General features: G+C 33.7%; 4 non-coding genes across 4 annotated transcripts; all 4 read left to right on the plus strand.

Annotated features, from left to right (window-relative positions):
• Nucleotides 1–3455: 3455 nt before the first annotated feature.
• On the plus strand, nucleotides 3456–3528 carry TRNAA-AGC. Its single transcript has one exon. It is a non-coding gene; the product is annotated as a tRNA-Ala (tRNA).
• A 70-nt stretch (nucleotides 3529–3598) lies between these two features.
• On the plus strand, nucleotides 3599–3680 carry TRNAS-AGA. Its single transcript has one exon. It is a non-coding gene; the product is annotated as a tRNA-Ser (tRNA).
• Nucleotides 3681–13488: 9808 nt separating this feature from the next.
• On the plus strand, nucleotides 13489–13561 carry TRNAA-AGC. Its single transcript has one exon. It is a non-coding gene; the product is annotated as a tRNA-Ala (tRNA).
• Nucleotides 13562–13631: 70 nt separating this feature from the next.
• TRNAS-AGA lies at nucleotides 13632–13713 on the plus strand. The gene has a single exon. It is a non-coding gene; the product is annotated as a tRNA-Ser (tRNA).
• Nucleotides 13714–23502: the final 9789 nt, after the last annotated feature.

A 23502-nucleotide genomic window follows, 5' to 3' on the forward strand; every position in this document is an offset into this window, starting at 1 on the left:
ATGAACAATTGGTTTGTGATCCAATCACTAAACGGAATCCCTCTCGGGCGAATGAGAGGGTGGGGCCTCTTGTTCAAGACCTGAATCCAGCACTTAAGAGAACTGTTGGGGTTGATGCCCTAAATCTAGTAGGGTTCTATAGTTTGTAAATCTTGTATGAACAAACTTGTATGCGATTAATAATATTTGATATTTTATTCACTTTGTCTATAAAATATGTGATATTTTAGTTCCATTAACCACAAACCAATATACTAACATCCAAGGTTATCGTTGTAACTTAAACATGTATGTGGAGACATAAAGGTGGATCATGTTTAAGTGATAACCTAAATGGTTTGTAGTAGATGGATAGAGATAGGTACCTTATCCTTGTGACATTACGAGTATGGCCCGCTTTGTAGGTGTTACAAATATTGTAAAGTGCTACAAATGATCTGATCCTGATAATTCATGTATTAGACATGCGAGGGGGGGTATTCTATATAAAGGAGTTTGTATAAGACTGGACCACAGAATGCTTAGTCTCATTATATAATATAGAGACTTTCATTTCACTAGGATGACTATAGGTAACATGACCTTAATCTTGTGTGAGTTGTGAACTCCTGCATATGAGGCCGGTCATTTGATTTGTGTGGGTGTGAGTGGCCAGATCGTCAACTCAACAAGCCTACCATTTTGGGGATTCGTTTGATTGGGGAGCTGGGAACTCAGCTACACAAGATGAAATTCACTCATTTCCCAAAGTAGGGATAAGTAGATAAATTGCTCCTTTAAAGGCTGATTCCGGGTCTTGAACAATGTGGCACCATGCCCTCTCTTGGCCCGAGAGGGATTTAGTCATAGTAGGACTATGATCTATTGTTCATTAGAGGGATCAATGGTACTTAAGGAGTTAGGTGTAGCTACAGGGGCAAAACGGTAATTTGGCCCAACTGTACTTACTAGCAATATGTGAAGGGTCATCGTACTATTGATTGGCTATATCTAATGGGCATAGAAATATATCTGTAGTGCGAAGAGTGCAGCTGTCGATCTTTAGTAGAGTGCCCAATAGTTAACGGATGGTGAATAATGTAATTAAAGAGTTTAATTAATTATTCACATGTCGTTGGAGCTTCAAGCTACAAGTCTATAAGATCCCCTGGTAGCTCAAAAGGATTTAGTTGAGAATCAGTTTTTGGATTAATTTGAATTGTTTAAATTAATAAGAGGGAATTTAATTATATATGATATAAATAAATTGATTCAATTATATATGATATAATTCACATAATGTATTTGATATATTATAGTTTCATTGGAGGATTAAATATTTGAATGTGATTCAAATATATTTTCTATGAATCACATTCATAGTTGTTAAATTTAATATAAATATGATTTATGTTAAATGCCATAAAATAGAGAGAAAGAACTATGGTTTATATTGTATATGATGCAATATTAAAACTATGGTGGAATTTTACTATATGACATACATTATGACATATATAACATAATTAAACCATACATCATATGCATAATTTAAAGAGCAACTATGGACTGGGATTGAACTTCTAAAGCATTAATTAAATTAATATAAAGTTTATATTAATTTAATTAATCAAAACTACCTATTACATTAATAAATAGATAAAATGATTCGAAACAAGAGAACTGGGTCTTGAAAGACATATACCAAAGAGATATTTGGGAAAAAATCAAGAAGAAATCTAATAACTCATAGTTTTACATCTAGGATTTTATTTATTTAGTTTTTTTTTTTATTTTTATTGAATTTTGAAATATGATAACTTATTAATTACAATTAAGTGTCTTTATAATATCATGAACTACAAAATCAGCGACCCTATTAGGGACAAAATAGGAATTTGAAAAATATCTCATACGTAATCTGCACATAATTTGTTAAAAATCTTATTATTTTTTGATTTTGACATTTTTCCAAACGAAACCTAAATCGTGCCTACTCATTTAAATTCTTCTAAAATTTATATAAAACATCTTCCACACCAAGTTTGGCAATTTTTCCCGTGTGATGGTTTTTATCAAAGCTCCATTATTTGTAATGTTACTAATTGAATCATAACAACTCAAATCATATTAACTAACTTCACTGCTTTTCTTAGGTTTTTTTTTTTTTTTTTTAATTTTTAGGTAGACACAACCTAAATTCTAAAAGTAGATAGAGACTCCCTTGCATGCACATATTCAATTTATATTAAAAATATTAAATATGTATGGGTATTGTCTTCAACAGGTTCATTTTTGAAAATTGACATATCGCAATGTCCATTGTCGTATTGTGTCATATATATTCATATCTGGTATTCGCGATTCTTAGTTCCTTTTATTACTTCAATAATAAAAAATATTCAAATTGCTAACAACTAATATTGACTCTGTTAGTATTAGATTAGATAATGCAATGTTTGATTTGAATGATCTATGGACAAGTTAGTATTTGGTGCTACTCCTGGTGAACAAATAGAGAAGAGTCAGCATCTACATTCAAGGGACACCCTAGTATCGAGTTCTCTATCACACAACAACAATTTGATAGATTTTCAAGTTCAGCTCAATATTAAGATTTTTGACATTAGACTTTCTTTGAAGAGTTTCATCAAATTGAAGTTCAACTCAAGTGAAAATGAATATTAATCAGGGGATGAAATAACATTACAAAAGTTTGAACACATAAGACACAACCATCCTACTTTGATGCTACCCTAATCACTAAATCTAAAAGCTTTAAATGATGGATATAAATTTAGTACTACCGATACTTGAGCAAAATGGACATCTCTCATCGGTTGACCTTGTTTTTTTAGTATTGCATAATTTCGAACTATCTTATCAAATTATATNTATAAATATTAAAAGAATGAAATAACCTAAATCTATTAATATTTTTGAAATTTGTCCGAACAAGTTTCGTGATTTGATATCTTAATAAGTTTTGTGATGGTTTGATATCTTAATATAAATTAATACGATAAAAGCCTAAAATCTATTAATATTTTTGAAACTTGTACTGTAATGCAACCTAATTGGAGGAAGAACATAAAAGGGAGGGATTGAGGTGAAATCTCTTGAATCAATTTAGTAGCAACGATGAATTTGAGGAGTTTTGTGACATTGAAAAATCTCAAAATATTGTTGTGGATGATCTTACTTGTAATAATTTAAAATATAAATCATTTTGGAAGAAATTGGAGTTGACAACCATTCAAAATAGCAGGTATATTTTCATCTATTTCCATTAAAAGTGTTTAAATAAAAAGAAATCTTTTTGAAATTTGTTTCGGTCAATCTAAATGGACCCTATGGATTGATCTGTTTGAAGGACAAGCGTTGTTTTTTTGCTTTCATGATAATGTTCTTTTATTATCTAAAAAAATTTAGATTTGATTTAGTATAAAGTGTACCATTCAAATTACTATTCAAAAGGGGATGTAGCTCAGATGGTAGAGCGCTCGCTTAGCATGCGAGAGGTACGGGGATCGATACCCCGCATCTCCACTTTTTTACATTTCTTTTTGGCGAATTTAAACTTAATCATAATTTAAATTGCTTTTCCCTTCCCAATAGCGTGGGCGTGCCGGAGTGGTTATCGGGCATGACTAGAAATCATGTGGGCTTTGCCCGCGCAGGTTCGAATCCTGCCGCTCACGGTTTTGTTTTGTTTTTATTTTTGTTTTTCCTCGAAGGCAAATGCAATTTCAAACCTTATTGTAAAAATTGATTGAGGGACAAAATGAACCTATAACTAATGGAATGACAGCCATGGCAGATTCTTCTAAGGACGTGTCATCTAACGCTTCATGTGCTCCATTTTCGGCTATTGTTTCACTCTTCCAAGAATGTTTATTTTGTTTTTGGTTATTCTACGAGGTATAGTTTCTTTTATATCGGCGAGGGCTTTGATTGCGATTGAAATTGGGATTTCTGTTATAGACTGACTTGATTTCAATTGCTCATAATCCTTAATTTTTTGAATTTTGATTCTCTGTTTCTAGAAATCCACTTCCTCCTCCTTACCCAAGATTTGTCATAATTGGGAATTTTGTTTGTTTTTCAATTTCTATCGTTGGAATTTGTTATCAGTTCATAAATTCGCTATAAATTTCTCCTCATTACTCGGGATTTTGACTATAAGGACCGTTTGGTTAGAGGGAAAAGAGGGTGGGAATGAGAATGAGTTTACAAAGCCCATGCTTGGTTGGTTGAATTTGTTTATTTACCTTAGAAAAGACAATTCCTAGGTATCTTTTATCCACACAAATAAAGGAATTCCATACCCATGGAGAAGTGTGGGTTTGATCGTGTGATATTTGTAAGCAATCATGTAGAGATAGTATTTGGTTGTTCGAAGCGCCAACAAACAGATTCAAGGCATCTCAACAAATGCTTGATAGGGACAATCTCAATTTTCTTTTTAATTCTCACATACTATTCCCACACATACTATTTCCAAACATTGTTTTCTCATGTACAACCAAATATAGTCATCTTTGATTTTCAGTAATTTTATTTCTAAACATCTTTAATTTCTGGACATTGAGAAAGCCTCAATCCAAACGGTCCATAAATTGGAATGAATAATGTCAAGCCATTGTATGTGATGTGCACAAAAATGGAATGGGGCAATCAGTACACGCTTTATAAAAATACATGAATGGTGCAATGGTTAAGGGCGAGGAAGGTGGATTTGAGAGTGGGAGTTTAGGCAGCTGGAAGGGAGATGGAGATCTGTTGTTGATAGAGATGGAGTTCATATGGTTTTCATAAGAGATTCTTGTTTTTGTTTAAACTTAGTGGATAGTTTAGTAGTATTACATTATTAATTTCCTACTACGGTAAACTAAATAATTTTAATCGTAATCAAATTACATTTACAAATTATCTAAGTAAAAGTGATAAAAATAATTCCAATACACAATTTTTCATTATGAATGAATAAATGTGGTCTTAGTTTAAATCATGTTAGCTGGACCTTAAATTTTACCTCAACAAATTAAAGAAGTTCAAGATCAATAAATTGAAAAAGGGAAATAAATTAGTTGCAGATTTTAACTAATTGAAAGTGTATGTAAATACCTTTCATATATCTTCTTTATGTTTCCTTTTTCATATGCTTTTGTACTCGTGAGAACTTTAATCAATAAAAATCCCTCCAAGGAACTTGACAACACATCAACCATTTACAACAAATCATTCTTATTTTTTGTTTTAGATTCTTTATTTTATATTTATTTTATTAATTCTTTTAGAAGATATTTTGTGCTATGAGTATTATAAAGACTCAATTGCATAATCGAATGGGAGACCGATAGATAAATGATTATCTTGTAATATATATTGAGAAATTTTTATTTAATACGAGAGATAATGAAGTTATTATATATCAATTTCAAAATATGAAATCTCTTAGAGGATAATTGTGATGTATGAAAGTTAGTAAGTTTATGAATTGTTAGAACACTTATAAATTATTTTTATTGAATTATAAAACCGTCCGTCAATAAAATTTTTGGATTCACTACTGATTATAAACCAACTAGTAACCAGTGAAAATATATGGATTTAGTTGATTGCAAAGAAGAAAAATAAGCAAAAATAGATTACGGAGTTTAAGTCAAATTTCAACCCTTAGATAAATTTCCTTAAGCTATGGGACCGCATTGGAATCACATTGACCTTTTTGCTATGAACCGAGACCAACTCTATTCAGCCTTGATATCAAGTATCTTTAGCGACCTAAATAATTAGTCTAATATTTCTATGACTAACTAAATCTTAGATAGTTTCAAACATTCTCCTAGTCTTTAAGGTGTGCCTTATGTTTTTTTCTTTTTTTTCTTTTTTTTTTAATAGGAAATAGACGTGTACATTTGATTAAAAAACAAAAGAGAACAACATAAGGGCAAGGGTTGAGATAATATCCCCTCCATACTCCCAAAACAGACTATTGAATGATAGCTTTCTAGTTGTTAAAAATCATGGAAAGTTTATAATTACAAAAGAATTTTGTGTAATTTGTACACCACCAAGAGGTTAAATATTGCACAACCACCCAAAAAGAATTAAAAGAGACATACTCATCTTAAAAAATTATGTTGTTTCTTTCCTTCCAAATGCACCATAGAGTGTATGAGTAGCATATCTCCATAGGATTTTACCTTTGCCATCATAGGCAAAATTATCAATCCCTTCAAGCATCCAGTCATCTACTTTGTCAGTAAGGTACTAAACTGATCCAAATGTTTCAGACAAAAAAGACCACCCTTATTGGCATACTTATAATGAAGGAATGTGTGATCAAGGGATTCCTCATCTTTCAAACAAAGGTAGTAGATAGAGGGGTAGAGGGAAGAAGTTTTGAGTTCTCTCTGAAGCTTTTCATGAGTATTTAAGCTCACATAGGCAAGGGACCAGAGGAAGAATTTAACCTTTTTGGGTGTGCCTTATGTTTAAGGTCATATGACGTCTTATGTCTAGGCTCTTAGTCCTATATTTTGTGAGATATGTTTATATCTTAACCTTCCCAATATTAAGATTCAACATGTTACACCCCTTCCGAGCTTACTTCTTTCTCTCGGAAGCAAGCGTGAGGACAATAGATACCACCCTTTTATGATATCTACTACCTATCTCTACTGATTTAGCTTTAACTCAAACTTACCTAAAGATAAAATTAATTTCAAGTTTTCATACAACATAAATTAAAGTTCATATAGTTGAATAGGTTTTACACATCATTTGCCCAATCCATTCCCAATTACTAAATAAGACATTTAACTTGTGACAAACCTCTTCTCACAGCAACCCAGACTCTTCTGCTACCTGCGAAAGAAAACATAAGAGAAAAGAATAAGCTAGAAGCCCAGTGAGTAGTAAACAAATTTATAGGGTCTCTTTCAACCCTTAAGAGCAAGGGCTCAATAATAGCATATCAACATCACGAGGTTACTACTCAAATCTCAGGCTTTGACATATATGTTTCCTGTTATCCTTGCACACACGGTAGACAGTTAGCCTTATCTTCCTATATGTACATAGCTCTTCCCCATGTAGGCTCGGAAACTAGACCCTTTAGTCCTCTGACCATCCCACATGAGGTTCTTTTCACAAGCTTAGGAGCTAGGTCTTACGACCCTTGACCATCCTGTGAGATTCTACCACAGGCTCAGGAACTAGGCCCTCTGACCCTCTGACCATACCATGCAGTGTATTCTTTATCATCACACAAATTACATGTATACATGCACGAAAATTCATAGCAACAACTAAAGAAAATCCCACTCACAGTTTACTGGTTTTTCCCTTCTTCCTAACCTTCTGGCTTCTTGGTTTCTTTTGGAATCCCAGGCCTACACTAGCCCAATTTTAACTTAGAACCTCATGTTTAGGGTTAGAAATAGCCTGAGAATACCTTCATGGCCCTAAAATTAGTTTACCCACTCCAACGAATGTGAAACTAAGCCTTTGAACAACCTAAGATAGTTGTGGATGTAAGGTAGCCTTCCTTAGCACCAGTTGAACGTCTAGTTGCCCTCCACAGCCAAGTTAGACGCTTGATTTCTACTTTTCAATGCTCGGTCATCAAGTTAGACGCATGGTAGGCTACTCCAATGCATGGCCTTCCCTTCGAACCCTTAATTCCCTCCAACCATTCCCCTTTTGTATCTTTTTGAGAGAACAATGAGTTTTGTGATGAAAGGTGTCATTGAGGATATTTATATACAAACTCAGCTCATCCTTATCATTAACTCTAAGCCCTCAACGCATGACACCTCATTTTGCATGAAAAATTCAAAGTATTAACATTATGCACGGTCTAACGCAAGGTTCCTTGATACCTCTTACTTGTATACAAGGCTTATGTGTCTACACTATGCATAGACCAACGCATGTTATCCTCTAAGATGTCAATCCAAAACTTTTCATGCTCCACATTGCACCTTAGGCATCCACCTTAAGCTTTGACACTTAGTCAAATTCATGTCATGTTGCCACGTGCCTTACTTTGTTATCAACATGACCTTACTCCTTAAGGAACTCATCTCCAATGCATAGTTCCCTAAAGATGTCCAAAAACTTCCCAACTATGTGTTGATGATGATGCACAACGCATACCTCCCTTGGTTTGTGTATCAAGAACATTCTTTTGATGTTTATACCTCCCAAAGTAACTTTTCCAAATGCCTAACACATTGGATCATGTGTCTGAGCAGGTTTGGTCCTCAAAGTATACGTTCACCATGTATTTTCTAGGGTTTTTTAGTGTAACTTCTTCCTAAATAGTTGGCTCATGCTTTAATATTGCTCTTCATGTGCTTAAAATGGAATTCACATAGCCCTCTATGCGCCCACTCCACCTCCTATGCGTCCAACCCTCAAGTCCTTGGGTTTCACCCATCTATTATATCCTATGTTGTCCTATGTTTAGCCAAATTCCCAACCTGGACCTTTCATGTGTTCACTACCTCAGTACTATGCGTCTAATCCTAGTTTTCTCACTTAGTTGTGCATAGTTCAACGGATGGTTGTCCAACACTTAACCACTTCTTCCTCTATGCGTTAACCTAACTCTAGGCATCCCAAAATGATTCATTTATGCACCCAAGAAGGTCTATCTTGCCCTAGTATGTGTCCTAATGAGCCTATTCTTGTCCAAGCATGCATTCAAGGCTCCTACAGTTCCAATTATGCTTCCAACTCTAAGGTAACTCATCCAAAACTAAGTCCTTACTTCTAACGCATGAGATTTGAATCCCGAGCGAAAGCATGTGAACGTCTTGCATCCCAAAAATCAATTTTTACATAAACAAAATCAATGTACTAAAACAGAATATGTGTAGAATAAACATGTGAAATAGCATGCTTTAGAGAGAGAAAAGAGCCATTCTCACCTTTGTAGATTCCTAAGCTCCTAGAATGATCCTCTCGATATTCCAACGAATGACTCCTCCAACGATCTTGAACACGAACATCTCTTCGAAAAATCTTGAATAGGACCACGAAAATAATCTTGTTATTCTCAAGGATTCTAATAGAAGGATAGGTGGTATCAAACTATTGGAAGAGGGCTATGAAGCACATATACTTCCTGTGAGGCAAAGAATCAGTATCAGACACGTATCAGATACCGATACTTCTCAGATACGTATCTGACATACGATTTGACGTATTTATACTTTCAGATACTTTCCAGATACGTATCTGACACGCGATTTGACGTATCTATTTCTATGCGTATTTTTTTTAAAGAAAAAAAGACAAGTAACTTATCTAATCTTTCCTAATCTAAAATTAGGCAACCTATTTAAAAAGCTCACTACTCGATGAGTCCAAAACTAAAAGAAAAAAAAAATAACGGATCAAACCCTATACTAGAATCATCTAATCTCCATCTTCACATTTGAGTCCCCACAAAGTCCACCAAAATATAAACCATTTAGATATCTTCAACAATAAGTTTTTCGTTTATCTTCATACATCTCTCTCTAGTATTCTTCTTCTTCTTCTTCTTTGCAATAAGAGTCACTTTTCTATTACATTTTATTAACTATTGTACTTCAATATCTTAGATGTTGCTTTTTTGTATTGTATTTCAGTGTTTGCGTTCTATTTTTTTGCTAATTAACTTGTATGATAAATTTATCTATATCTTGTTTTTTTTAAAAAAAAATATATTTTTAACGTATCAGTATCCTCGTTTTTTAGAAATATATATATTAAAAAAAATATATAAAAAATGACTCATCCATATCTTAGTTTTTTAGAAATTGGCGAATCGTCGTATCCGATTGTATCCGTATTGTGTAGCCGTATCTGTATCTGTGCTTCGTAGGAAGAGGGTGAGGAGGAAGAACCTTTGGGAGAGTAGGGATGATTTCTTTTTGTGGCTTAGGGAAAATTGCACATGAATGCTTTCCCTAAAAGGGCCATAAAGAAGATTTTATATAGAGAAGGATCAACCCCTCAAGTCTTTTTCCAATTTTCCATTGTACACAATTGATTAAATAATACTTATTTAATTAATTAGCACATTAATTAAATAACTATTTGTATATTAAATCCAATTTATCGTATATATATTTAATTATCATAAACATCGTATGTCTATGTGCAACAACTCTCTATTTATTAATTAATTCTTTGTGAATCTAATTGACTTGAATTAATTATTTGAATCTCATTCAAATGTTTCTTTCCAACTTAATTTGAATTATAGATCACATCCATAATCAATTACATATTAATCATATTAATATACAATTTCCTCAAATTTGTACAATTCAAATCATTACTTTTTAATATCCTTTAGTGAGCTGACAAGTGGACTTGGTGGACTTGTAGGTCAGAAGCTCCAACGATACGAGATTAATTGGTTAAACTCATTAACCAAGTTAATCAATATTCGTTAATTGTGAGTACATTCCTCTAAAGACCTACAATTGCACTCTTTTCACTACAGATATATTTCTATGTCCATGAATATAGATTAATAACGACAAGTTAGTCCTTCATGAGTGTTCATAACTCCAACTGGGTCAAATTGCCGTTCTACCTTTGGGATACCTCTGACTCCTTAAGTACCCGTGCTCATTTAATGAATAACCTATTTATGGTCCAATTAATAAACAAAAATCTCTCTCAAGCCAATGAGAAGGTAGGACTCTTTATTTAAGTCCCGGAGACACTAGTTAAGGGAACATTCATCTATTTACCTTGAAGATGGGAAGGAGTGAATTTCATGGTGGTGTTCGTTTGTTTGAGAGAATCAATTAAAGAATTGTTCTTCAAAAGTAAGTGTCTTTAACCCATTTTCATTTTTTTTTGAGCATGCTATAAAATTTCTTCAATTAAATGCATACGGTTTCTATGTTGTTTCTATAAAACTTTTATTCTGTAAATTTTTGGGATTTGGGTCTGATCCTTACTTCTGATCAAGGACCTTTAATAGGGTTCCTTTAAGCATATTGTTTTTTTTACTAGACCGTCGTGTGCAAATCTATTGAAGTGATGAAACTTTCAAACAATTACTTATATATTAATGTGTGTTTTTTTCTTTTGGATAGTGCTAACACTGTTTTTAGCAACACTTGATTTTGTTTCTTTGTAAATAACTTAATCAAAGTTTGGTTACTAGTTTTCTTGTATAGTTAAGTAACCTTATTGGTATATATAAAAGTTCATAATTATGATTGTATACATATTTTGTGTCCGAATTGGATGAAACATAGGTGTAATGACAGGTATAAAGCAAATAGTTATCCATCATTATAAACAGTTTTTGACATTTCACAAATGTCATGAGATATATTAATATGACATTTGAATACTATCATCAACCAGACTTCAATAACTATAACTAAATGTCACAATTCAAGCATTATTAACACTTAAACATGTCATATTAATGTTTTTATGACAAATTTTCAATGTCAAGAAAAAGGTTTAATTGACAGAAAAGTAAACTTTTGGGTCTTTTTATTGACAATGGAAAATTGTCATAGATAATGTTACCATGATAGATAATAAATGTCAATAAATGTTTATTGTTAATTGAAGTGAAATGTCATGAAACAACCAATAATAACAGATTTTTCATGAGTCATCTATACATTTTCCTTGATGATTGATTCAAAGACAAAGAAAAAGTCAAGAAATGTGCTAATGACAATTTTTAGAATCATGAAAACCTGATTTTGTTGTAGTGTTGGGATTTTGAATAAAAATCTCTTTAAACTCTTTCCATGGATTAGAGTTGAACTGCTACCTTACTCATTTTTCGAGTTCTAATATCGTTCCCTTAAGATTGAAACAATTTAATTGACTTGAGGATTTAATATATTCCAATTGAATTGATATGATAATTTAGTATACTTGGAAGGATTGGGCTTTAGATTTTCTTGACAGGTAGAGGTTCTCTTTTCGGTAGAAGTTCTTATATGCATATGGAAATTTTCTAAGGTGTCTAACATATTGCTATGTCTTAATTGAGAATAAATGTGTATGAAAGTTCCAATACTAAAGAAAGCACTAGAAAAGAACACCTACAAAACATAATGAAAAGTTAGTTTAAATTGAATGAAATTATTTATGACTCGTTCGATAATCATTTAATTTATTTTATTTTTTAAAATTAAATCTATAGACATTATTTTCACCACTAATTTTTTTTTTTTGTTATCTACTTTTTATCGATAGTTTAAAAAACTAAGCCAATTTGAAAACTAAATAAAGTAGTTTTTAAAAACTTATTTTTGTTTTTGAAATTTGGCTAAGAATTCAACCATGATATTTAAGAAATATGCAAATCATCATAAAAAAAGTGGTGAAAATAAACTTAATTTTCAAAAACTATAAACCAAAAATAGAGATTACCAAATAGGACATTAGTTTTTCTTTTTCTAAAATCTAGATTTATCTGATCATGTTTGAATTTTTCATATGAAAACAATGTTTTTTAGCATGTTATGAACCATAATTTAGAGAATAAAGTAGCTATTGTTTAGATGGAACAAAATAGGCCTTGGTTCGATAACTATTAATTTTCTAAAATCATGTAGGTCTTTATTTTTTTATTAATTTTTTAACCATGGTTTTCATCTCTTCTAACTACATTTGATTTCTTATCCAATTTTTTAAAACGAAAACAAATTTTTAAAAATTATTTTTAAAATTTTCAAAACTAGGATTGGTTTTTGAAGACACATATGAAAAGTAAAGAACAAAAAATGGGTGAAAGAAGTAGTATTTATACTTTTTATTAAGGATAATTGCAATGCACAACATTTTTAGGAATAATAACAAAGTGTATAACATCATTTAAAAAAATTACAAATATAGCAAAGTCTATCAGCGATAAAAGTCTATCGCTAATAATCGCTGATAGACTTTGCTATATTTGCAATTTTTTTAAATGATTTTATACACTTGGTCATTATTCTACCCATTGATAGACTTTTACCAGCAAGATGATTTATCACTGATAAACTCCTACCAACAATATGATCTATCATTGATATACTTATCTAAATTTTATCATATTTGTCATTTTTTTTTACATTATGTTATATCTATTAATAGTTTGATTGCTATATTTGCAACTGTTCCTTTCATTAATTCATTTCAAACTAATATCATAGCTCTTTATCATAATGAGTTTAGCTCAATGATAAGTGACATATCTTCATTCTTAAAGGTTGGAGGTTCAAATATTGTACTAAAAAATACTACTCTTTTGTGTTTTTACTAAAAATAAATATATACATATATTATTCTCTATTCGTGTTGGTTCCTGTGACCACTATCTTTATAACAACTCTATAAATAGCGGATTGTAGATAACAACTATCTTTATGACAATTGCAGTATCTTTCTATTTTCTTTTGTTTTTCTTGATCTTTTTTGTTTCTGTTTTGTTTCTATTTTATTAATATATTGTTTATTTAATTTTATAAACAAAATGGGGATGTAGCTCAGATGGTAGAGCGCTCGCTTAGCATGCGAGAGGTACGGGGATCGATACCCTGCATCTCCACTTTTTTACATTTCTTTTTGGTAAATTTAAACTTAATCATAAGTTAAATTGCTTTTTCCTTCCCAACAGTGTGGGCGTGCCGGAGTGGTTATCGGGCATGACTAGAAATCATGTGGGCTCTGCCCGCGCAGGTTCGAATCCTGCCGCTCACGATTTTTTATTTATTAATAATTTTTTAATCATCTGGGTGGGGATAAATGATATTAATACAGATTTATATTTACTTATGACAAAGACAATAATAATGATAAGAATTTCTGGGAATACATTGAAAAAAACAAAAGTGCCGTGTCTTTAGGTTCAATATTTCTTAGTTCAATTCCATTATTTTAGACTCATCTTTATTTACGTTTTATGAACGTCGATACAATATTAAATAATATTAGCTCTATCTTAAAATTAATTGACAATGAAAATTAAAATGCAATCATAAGTTAGTGAAACAACATTTGTTTTCTTACCATTTCTTTCTAATAATTTTAATCTTTTTTTTTTAAATGTTTGAATTTTTAATCAAAATTAAAAATAAAAATAAAAACATGTTAGTATCATATATCCCCACCCAGATGATTAATTTTGTTTGTCTTCCGAGCATGGATCTCACGGTGTGAACTCTTGAGGACGTGACAGCTAATAAACTTTTATTCTCCCACTAAAGTGTTCTAAATGTTTGGGTATATTTTACTTAGGCAAGACGACTAATTTCATACAACCTAAGTCTAAGTAGTTTATCCAAATATAACTCTTATAATTGGATTTAACTTACAATGTCTAGGTGATAAACCATTTTATTATCTTACATCGTTCACGAATGCTCATAAAATCGGTTACCAACGCTCAATTATTCGGCTATAATCCCTAGGTAGGAGGTGTTCCGTAGACCGTCAACTTAAATACCCCCAACCTTCGACATGATTATATACCGGTTGAGTTTGTAACTATAGTTTTACAAGTTTAACGACCTATTTTAACTATTAAAACAAGCGGTTAACCTAAGTGAGCATGCAACTGTTCTTTGTTATGGATTTTAAACGTCTAACCAATTTTATAACAACTTACAAAATTTAGATATGCTAAACATCTACGACAAATAATAAAGGTATCTAATATACATACTATATATCATAACAATTATAACATTCTGTCAATGCATGTATCATGCTTCCTACGGTAGGTTTTAAATCTACATGACATACTGTATGCATATACATGAATTTATTTAATTATCACATACATCTCATGCATAAACAATTAAATACTAACTGTATGTGTTTTCGTTTTGGCATAAACAACAAACAGATAGCTAACTATTACAAACAACTTTATAATTGTCTTTGAACCGCTCCAAACTAAACCCAAAGCAACTTGAACCGGGCTGGACGAGTCTGAACCGAACCAACCACAACCATTTGAGTTTGAACCAGATTGAACCTTAAAGTAAATCGGTCGAACTGGTTGCTCTCGATCCAACCTCAATATGCTGCTAAGGCCGATCGTATAGCGCCTAGAGGTAATCGTCTAGTGTCATCGCCTTCGGTTGAGAGGAAGTACATGATCACATAATGTTTGCTGGAAGCTAGACGATCATTTAGCTCTATCGCATAGGACTAGATGATCGTTTAGTTCCATCGTAGTGTAATCGTTTAGCTCCATCGCATAGTACTAAACGATTGCATAACACCATCACCCAGCGCATTCAAGTCATCGTTTAGTATTCGTCGCAGCTAAACGATCGCATAGCTCCATCGTATAGAACATCATCGCATCGCATATCATTTATCTATACGATCTCTTAGCTCCGCGACCAAACGATCGCTCAGTGCTATCGCGTAGCATTTCATCGCATCGTTTAGCACACATCGTTGCTAAATGATCGTATAGCGCCATCGTTTAGCAAAAACAACGAATCGTCTAGTTCCCACGACTAAAACTAAACGATCACGTACTGCTATCGTATATCAAATGAACGCATCACTTAGCTCCTGCAGGTACACAATCGTCTAGTGTTCAATATCACAACGACCAGCGCATATTACTAAACGATCGTATAGCTTTTCTTCTCATCGTGTAGCGTCTGGAGCTAAACGATTGTTTAGCAACTGGACCTCAGCAACAGATTGAAGCAGAAGCTGAAAAATTTGGAACAATAGCTTGACCTCCTTCGCTTGTTTCTTCAATTACATCTTAATTTCAACTCTAATGACTCCAAATAAATTACAGACTCTTGCTAACACATAAATGCTCATCAAACAAGAGCCAATTACAAATTTAATTGAGAAATTAAAGAGAATTATAATGCCAAAACAGAGAAAACCATAGCAGTACAATAATTTTATATATCTCATGAAAAAACACCCACCTTGCCAAAATTAAACCGAATTGAAAGCTTAAAAGATGCTCTGATACCATTTGTTAGAGTTAAACAACATGCAGCGGAAGTATCAAGGATCCATAAGCATTCTAATTCATTAATTTTGGCAAAAACTAAAGCATATTGTTCATAAAAATGGGTTTTCAGAACATACCTTTGATGAACTCTTCAAGAAAATGTCTATTCAGCTGTTGTCTTCACTTGATGTCAACTTGAACCACCTCAAAGCCTTCCCTACCATGCTCTTGGAGCTTTAGGCAAAGTTGTGGGACTCAAGAACAGCTTGTAGATGTGGAGAAACAAGGGAAGCTCACAACAACAAGTTGAAGAAGACAACTTCTTCTTCACCACGATTTTTCTCTCCGAATTCTGTATTCCTCATCATTCTCCAATAACTCCAATATTCTTTATATATTAAGATGAACATGCAAAAAGATAGAGTGCATGGCTTGCAGTTTATGCTTGGAGAATCAAGGTAGAGAAGATCATGGTTTGGGTGTGAGCATAAAGATGATGATAATGGAAAAAAACTTTTTCCACTTTGTGCAACCCATGCAAACGAATTTCCAATTCCCTTTTAAAACAAAAAAATGACTTTTAAATCATTTTGATTTAAAAATGGATTTTCTTAAATTAATTTCATAAATTAATTTTAAAAATAATTAATTTAATATCAAATATAAATTAATTTTTGCACAATAATCATCTTTATATATTTAAATCATATTTAAATATTTATTCTCTTGTTCCATTTAATTTGAACGTTTTAAATTAATTTCTCAAACTACCCTAAAACATATCCATTTACGAGCTAGTAGGGGGACCTCGCGGATCTACAGATCATGGGCTCCAACGATCTGAGATTAATCGGCTAAACTCATTAGAACAATCTAACCCCCATTCGTTAACTAATGGGTGATTCCACTAAAGCCCATAGCTGAACTCCCCTCACTATAGATATATTATGTCCATTCGATATAACCATGATTAGTAAGTTAACCTTTCACAGGTTGCTTATAATAACGGCTGAGTCGAATCTCTGTTTTACCCCCGAAATTACCTCTTGATCCTTAACTTCCACTGATCCCCTAATGAACAATTAATTTGTGATCCAATCAACAAATCGAATCCCTCTCAGGCCAATGAGAGGGTGAGGCCTCTTGTTCAAGACCCAGAATCAGCACTTAAAGGGAACAATCTCTCTACTAACCCTAATCGGTTAGGAGTGAATTTTCTTTTGCACCCTATGTTCCAGCTATTCATCTGGTCTTATCCCCAAAATGGTAAGCTTATTGAGTAGAAGCAATTGGTCTACTCTCACCGTTTGTAGATCAAAGGATAATCCCGAACAAACAGAGTTCATAGTTAGCCTAGGATTAAGGTTAAGTTACCTAGGTCATCACTTTGAAATTGTCAGTCTTAAATAGTAAACAGCGTTATAAAGTAAGAATGACAAGTTTCGTGAACCGATCTTGCACAAAACTCATTTGTACAGGACACCTGCACTCCTCATGTCTCAACATGCACGAATTAGGATCACTTCGTATGTAGCACTTTACAACACTTTGTAACAACTACAGAGTAGGCCGCATCCAATAGTGTTAACAGAATAAGGTACCAAACCTTATTCATATACTATAGATCATTTTGACTATTTACTCGAACCTGATCCACTTGTATGTCTCCACATAAAGTTCAAGTACTCACATAATAGTCAAGGGACTTAGGTTTATTGGATTTTTAAAAAAACAATATATTCAACAACTACTTTATTGAATTCTCAGAATAAGTTCTAATGTTTACAAACCACGAGTTTTAGGACATAAAACCCAATACATCTGATGGAAGCAAGAGATTGCTTACATCTAGCCCTCCACCCCTCTTTTTTATCTATGTATTGTATTACATTTTGGCTTAAGACATTAATACATTTTGTAATCAATGCATCTCTTTAGTTCCTTCAACACCATCTTCATCATATTGTTCTACTTTATCATCTTTTACTTTCATCACAATTAGTTAAATGTTGATTGCAAGAGTTATCGCATACTCAATCATGCGACATAGATATATGACGCATGTAGCAATCTACCGAGAAGTGTGCATTGCACGAGTATAGTGAACCAATCCTCTTTGCTTAGTGCGAGGCTATCGCAATGCTTGTCTATGAGCTGAGTGGCTATAACCAACTGCCTGAGAGGGTACCTGGTGGAACTCACTAAGCAAAGTAAGCAATGTTCCTAGAGATATGAATAATCTTATGCTCAACGTAACCATGCATTATAGAGATATAAGCATGTGGCTGACCATGGAGAGGTGCGCGATGTGTTAGTGTGGCGAGCTAGGATTACCCTTGCGACCAAGATTAATGACACTGTGAAATTATCCCCTCCACAATTCTACTTCTCCATGCATCTTATTACGCGTGAATAGTTTCTGCATCTCTACCAATTCTCATAGTCAAACTTCCATTGCTCAATTTGTTTAGTTAGGAGTAGGAGTAGCACATAATTAATTAACTAGGAGTAACACATAATTAATTAACTTCTTTCTTTTTATTTTTATTCATCACCTCAAACACATTACTTCACAAACATCATTTAGTTACAAGTCCCTGTGTTTGACTTTGGATCATCCCGAGAAACTTGCGTTCTCGTTATACTTGGTGAAAGGGCAAAAAAAACTTGTGACAGGAATGCGTGGTCATCACAAACACCATTAACACATATTGCATACTCTTCAGTTTATTGCATGACCATTAACACATAGAAATCAACACATATCAAAAGATTACTTTTTTCTCTCACTAATATCCTTAGTTTTAAGAAAGTATTTCTAGTATTTCCCAAAGAAATCATCAATAAAAGTTAGAAAATATCTGGCATCACTTAAGGATTAAGGGGCCCCATAGATTTGAATGCACACAGTCAAGTATTGCTTTAGTTGTGTGTTGTGCCTTGGTAAAACTCTGCCTTGTTGCCTTCCCTATTACACAATGTTCACAAAAGGATAGGACTTGATGAACCCCTTGTTTGGCCAAAGCTTGAAGGCCTTTGGCACTGATGTGTGAAAGTCTTTTATGGCAAAGGCCTCCTTTAGTAGGCTCTTTTGATTTACAACTAGAGCTGACTGTATGTTTTGAATTCCTTGGGCTACATAGACACCATTTATTTTTACCCCTCTGAAGATTGGCTTAGTATCCTTCAAAACTTCACAATAGCCTCATTTCCCTCTATATTCACAAAAAATTGAGTCAAGCATGCCCAGTGAGATCAAATTTCTTTTTAGCTTGGGCACATGTTTGACGTTTCTGAGTAGCTTTACTGACATATCTTCTAATTTTAGTGAAACTGAGCCAATATCCACTACTAGACATGAATGATTACTACCCATTTATACTGGGCCTCCATCCATTTCTTTATAAGTGTTTGAACCAGTCCTTGATAGGGGTCATATGAAAGGAACACCCTGAATCAAGAACCCAATCAAGGTTCTTAGCTAGTTCTTCATATTCTTGCATTTGATTTGAGGTAGTTAGGGCATCTGAATAGAAGAATGAATCTTCCCCTACTGAGGTTTCCCCTTGACTGTGTTGATTGATTTTTCTGATTTTAGTTTTTATTTTTATGTTCATTCTTCCATTTTAAGGTTCTGCAATCTTGATTAGATGCTCAATCTATTTGTAGTACTTGCATCTAATCTTTAACTTCTCCTTGATTTCTTATGTGGAAGCTTGTTTGCCATTCTCTTTATTGTGATACTTAAACTTGCCTTTCACAAATAATCCCTCTACACTAGGTTTTTCTTCTTTATTTGTTATCAATTCCATCTCTTTAATTCTAAGAGCTGACATGATAATATCTGTGTTGACTGAATCTCTTTCATACATGTTTAAGTTACAATGACAACCAGAGATCTTAGTTTATTGGTTTGTGGTAAAGCAATTAAAACATCCAATATTCCATAGACAAAAGTGAAGAAAATATCATTTATTATTACATCACAAACGTTTGTTTAAGACTGTGTTTACAAACTACAAGACCCAACGAGAGTTTAGGGCATCAACCCCAACACTCTGTTCATCAAAGGAAGCAATGATCTTATATAGATAGAATGATCCTTCCAATGATGAAATGTATGGTTATGTTGATGTTGATTATGTAGGGGATTTGGATAGAAAGTGCTCACTATCAGGCTATGTTTTCTTATGGGGAAACAATTTGATAAGATGGAAGACTAGTTTGTAGTCTATTGTGGTCCTTTCCATAACAGAAGCTGAGTTTATAGCACTGTCTGAGGCCGTGAAAGAAGATTTGTGGCTAAAGGGATTACTAAACGATTTCGACATTACATAAACAAAGGTGAGAATATATTGTGACAACCAGAGCACAATCTACTTATCTAAAAACCAACCGTTTCACAACAGAACCAAGAACATTGACATCAAGTACTATTTTATCAGACAGGAAATTAAGAAAAGGGAAGTTGAGGTAGTAAAGATACATACCTCACATAATGCTGCTGATATACTGACCAAGACAGTTCCTTTAAGTAAGCTTGGTCGATGCTTGGACTGAAGGAAATCAGAATCGAGATTTCCATGAGCAGTGGAACAAGACTATTCCAAATTATAATCATGAGTGCACATATTTACAGACATCTTCCAAACGAAAGATTATGCAATTCAAATAGAAATTATAGCATGTAAGATACAAAGGAACAGAGAGTAAAACTCTACACACATAGGAGGATGCGTCTCCACGCTTTGATGTGCATGAACACTCAAACAACAGCGACCTTGAACGCCCGATCTACACGACCGCAACACCGCATGAACACAGCACGAACACTTCACGTTCATCCTCAACGATCTCCTCGGTCACGAACAACTCCACAACACGAACAGCCTCTACAGCACCACGAACAACCTCTAGAAAACCTTGATGGTGAGTCTGACACCACCAACAAGGCGACCTTGGTATTCTCGGTGTGAGAATCTAGAGGGTGGGCTCTGTTCAGACTTGGTATGAGCAGACGAACAGAGGAAACAACGATCGCATACACAACTGGGTAAGTGGGAGATGGATGAGACCTATCGTATAGGTCGATGCCCAGTCGTTTAGATAAAGCTATGCGATCGTCTAGCAAAAGCTATGCGATCGTTTAGCTCCATCTGTCACCTACAGACACTACACGATTGTTTACCTTGGGCCAGTGAACGTTTAATAAACACTATACGATCGTTTAGCTCGCACCTGCACGATCGTTTAGCTCACCCAATCGTCGTTTAGTAAATCTGTATTTACTTGAGACTTACATGAGTTTCTTTTGTGGAGAGAAAACTCAAAAATCCTTTTCAAACTTTTGAAAAACTTCTTTTCAAAAAAGGAAACCACTTTCCTTTTAAACTCACAGTTACCATGATCCAATAACCACCCACTACTTTGGTTATTTAAAAGAAAAAGAATTAATTATCTAATAATTAATATTATTATAAATATAAATGATAACCAACTTATCATACTATATTTATAACTTATAGTTTCAATATTTCATCTCATGAAATATATAAACCGTAGTTTTTTTTTTTTCTATTCCATGGTACTTAATGTAAATCTCATTTACATTAATCTTCCACTAGATGTATCTTATACATCATACCCATTATATCATATATAATCAAAATACCTTTTGTCAATTTGAACATTTCAAATCAACACTAAAAACTGATCCTCAACAGAATCCAAGCTACCAAGGGAACCTCATGGACCTATAGATCTGAAGCTCCAACTGTACGTGAATAACTGACTAAATTCTTTAGTCACGGGATCCACCATCCGTTAACTTCCAGGCACTCCACTAAAGATCGACAGTTGAACTCTCCTCACTACAGATATATTATGTGTCCATCTTAACCAATCAGAAATGCGACAACCCTTTACAGATAACTCATAAATACAGTTAAGCCAATAACCATTATGCCCCTGTAGTTACATTTGTCTCCTTAAGTACCACCGATCCCTCTAATGAACATAAGTCATAGTCCTACTATGACTGAGTCTTCTCTTCCAAAGAGAAGTTGTGGCCACTATGTTCAAGCCCTAGAATCAGCCCTTAAGGGAGCAATCTCTCTACTTATCCCTGCTTTGGGAAAGGCGTGAATTCCATCTTGTGGATTGAGTTCCCAGCTCCAAGATCAGACAAGTCCCCAAAAAGGTAGGCATGTTGAGTTGGCAATCTGGTCACTCTTACCCATACTAATCAAAGAACCGCCCTCAAAGGCAGGAGTTCACAAAACACTCAGGATTGAGGTCGTGTCACCTATGGTCGTTTAGGTGAGATGCAAGTCTCTAGTATCAACGACATTATATACAGAGTCTAGTCATCTCGTGGTCCAGGTCTTATACAAACTCTTTATATATGACACCCCTGCTCCACGTCTCTACACGAATGGTCAGGATCTACCATTTGTAGTAGTTTACAACATTTTCAAACCTTTACAAAGTGGGTCGTATCCGTAGTGTCACCAGGATTTGGTATCCCACCTTAATCATTATACTATAGACCGATTTAGGTTATCACTTAAGGCATGATCCACTTGTATATCACATATACATGCTTAAGTTCACATAAGATAACCAAAGAGCTTTGTTTATTGGATATGAGTAAATGTCAAATTAAATAACACTTATTTTATTTATTGAACAATGTGTATCTTTACAAAACAACGAGACTCTGGGAGAATTAGGACACCAATTCCAATTTACTTCACTTAGTTAATCCCTTTATTTCAGGCTTAAGTAGGGAAAATGGAAATCCAGGTTTCACATTTACTTTCCCCTTAAGAAAATTTCGTCCTCAAAATTTACTCGAACTTACTCCGGTTTTAAGGTTTCACAACAACCATTGTTGTAACCTCTTATAACCTTGTCTATTACCACGCTTCCACTGCGTTACTCTGATATTAACTCCTTAGTTTGTCCAACGATACCTCACCTAGCCATCTCTAAGCTAGATGTTGAACCAAACTATCTACAACATAACTTTTCTTTCTCAACTACTGAATGAGAATAACTTAAATTCATACTTACCTTCCTCGGTAGATCTTCAGGTAGCGTTGTTAGTTCCAGCTCCGGTTGCCTGCTAGGTCATGCCACTTCTGCCATTCCTCTTAGTCTACCTTGAATAATTCATAGTTTTCTTTTTTAAACCTTTACTCTACCACATGAATAATTCATAGTTTTCTTTTTTAAACCTTTACTCTACCACACTTCCTTCTGGTTTTACTAAACTCAAACTTCAAGTTTTTCTAACTCAACCCTCTGGTTTCCAAGAACATATACTTTGATACCAAACTAGTATCAACTAACTCTTCAATATCGAGCTGCTCGAATACCTTTTTAACTATCCTTCGGTATCGAGTTAAAAGTAAAACGTCACACCCCGTCCCAGACTACTCTCTAAGCTTAGGAAAGGACATGACTGCAGCAGTTATCAACCCTTTTGTTGACACTTACTGCCTAATAACTCTTGCGGAAATAACCCTTCAACTTTTTCAGAAACTTATGCT

The sequence above is a fragment of the Benincasa hispida genome, chromosome 3 (assembly GCF_009727055.1).
Source record: "Benincasa hispida cultivar B227 chromosome 3, ASM972705v1, whole genome shotgun sequence".
Taxonomy (NCBI): Eukaryota; Viridiplantae; Streptophyta; class Magnoliopsida; order Cucurbitales; family Cucurbitaceae; genus Benincasa; species Benincasa hispida.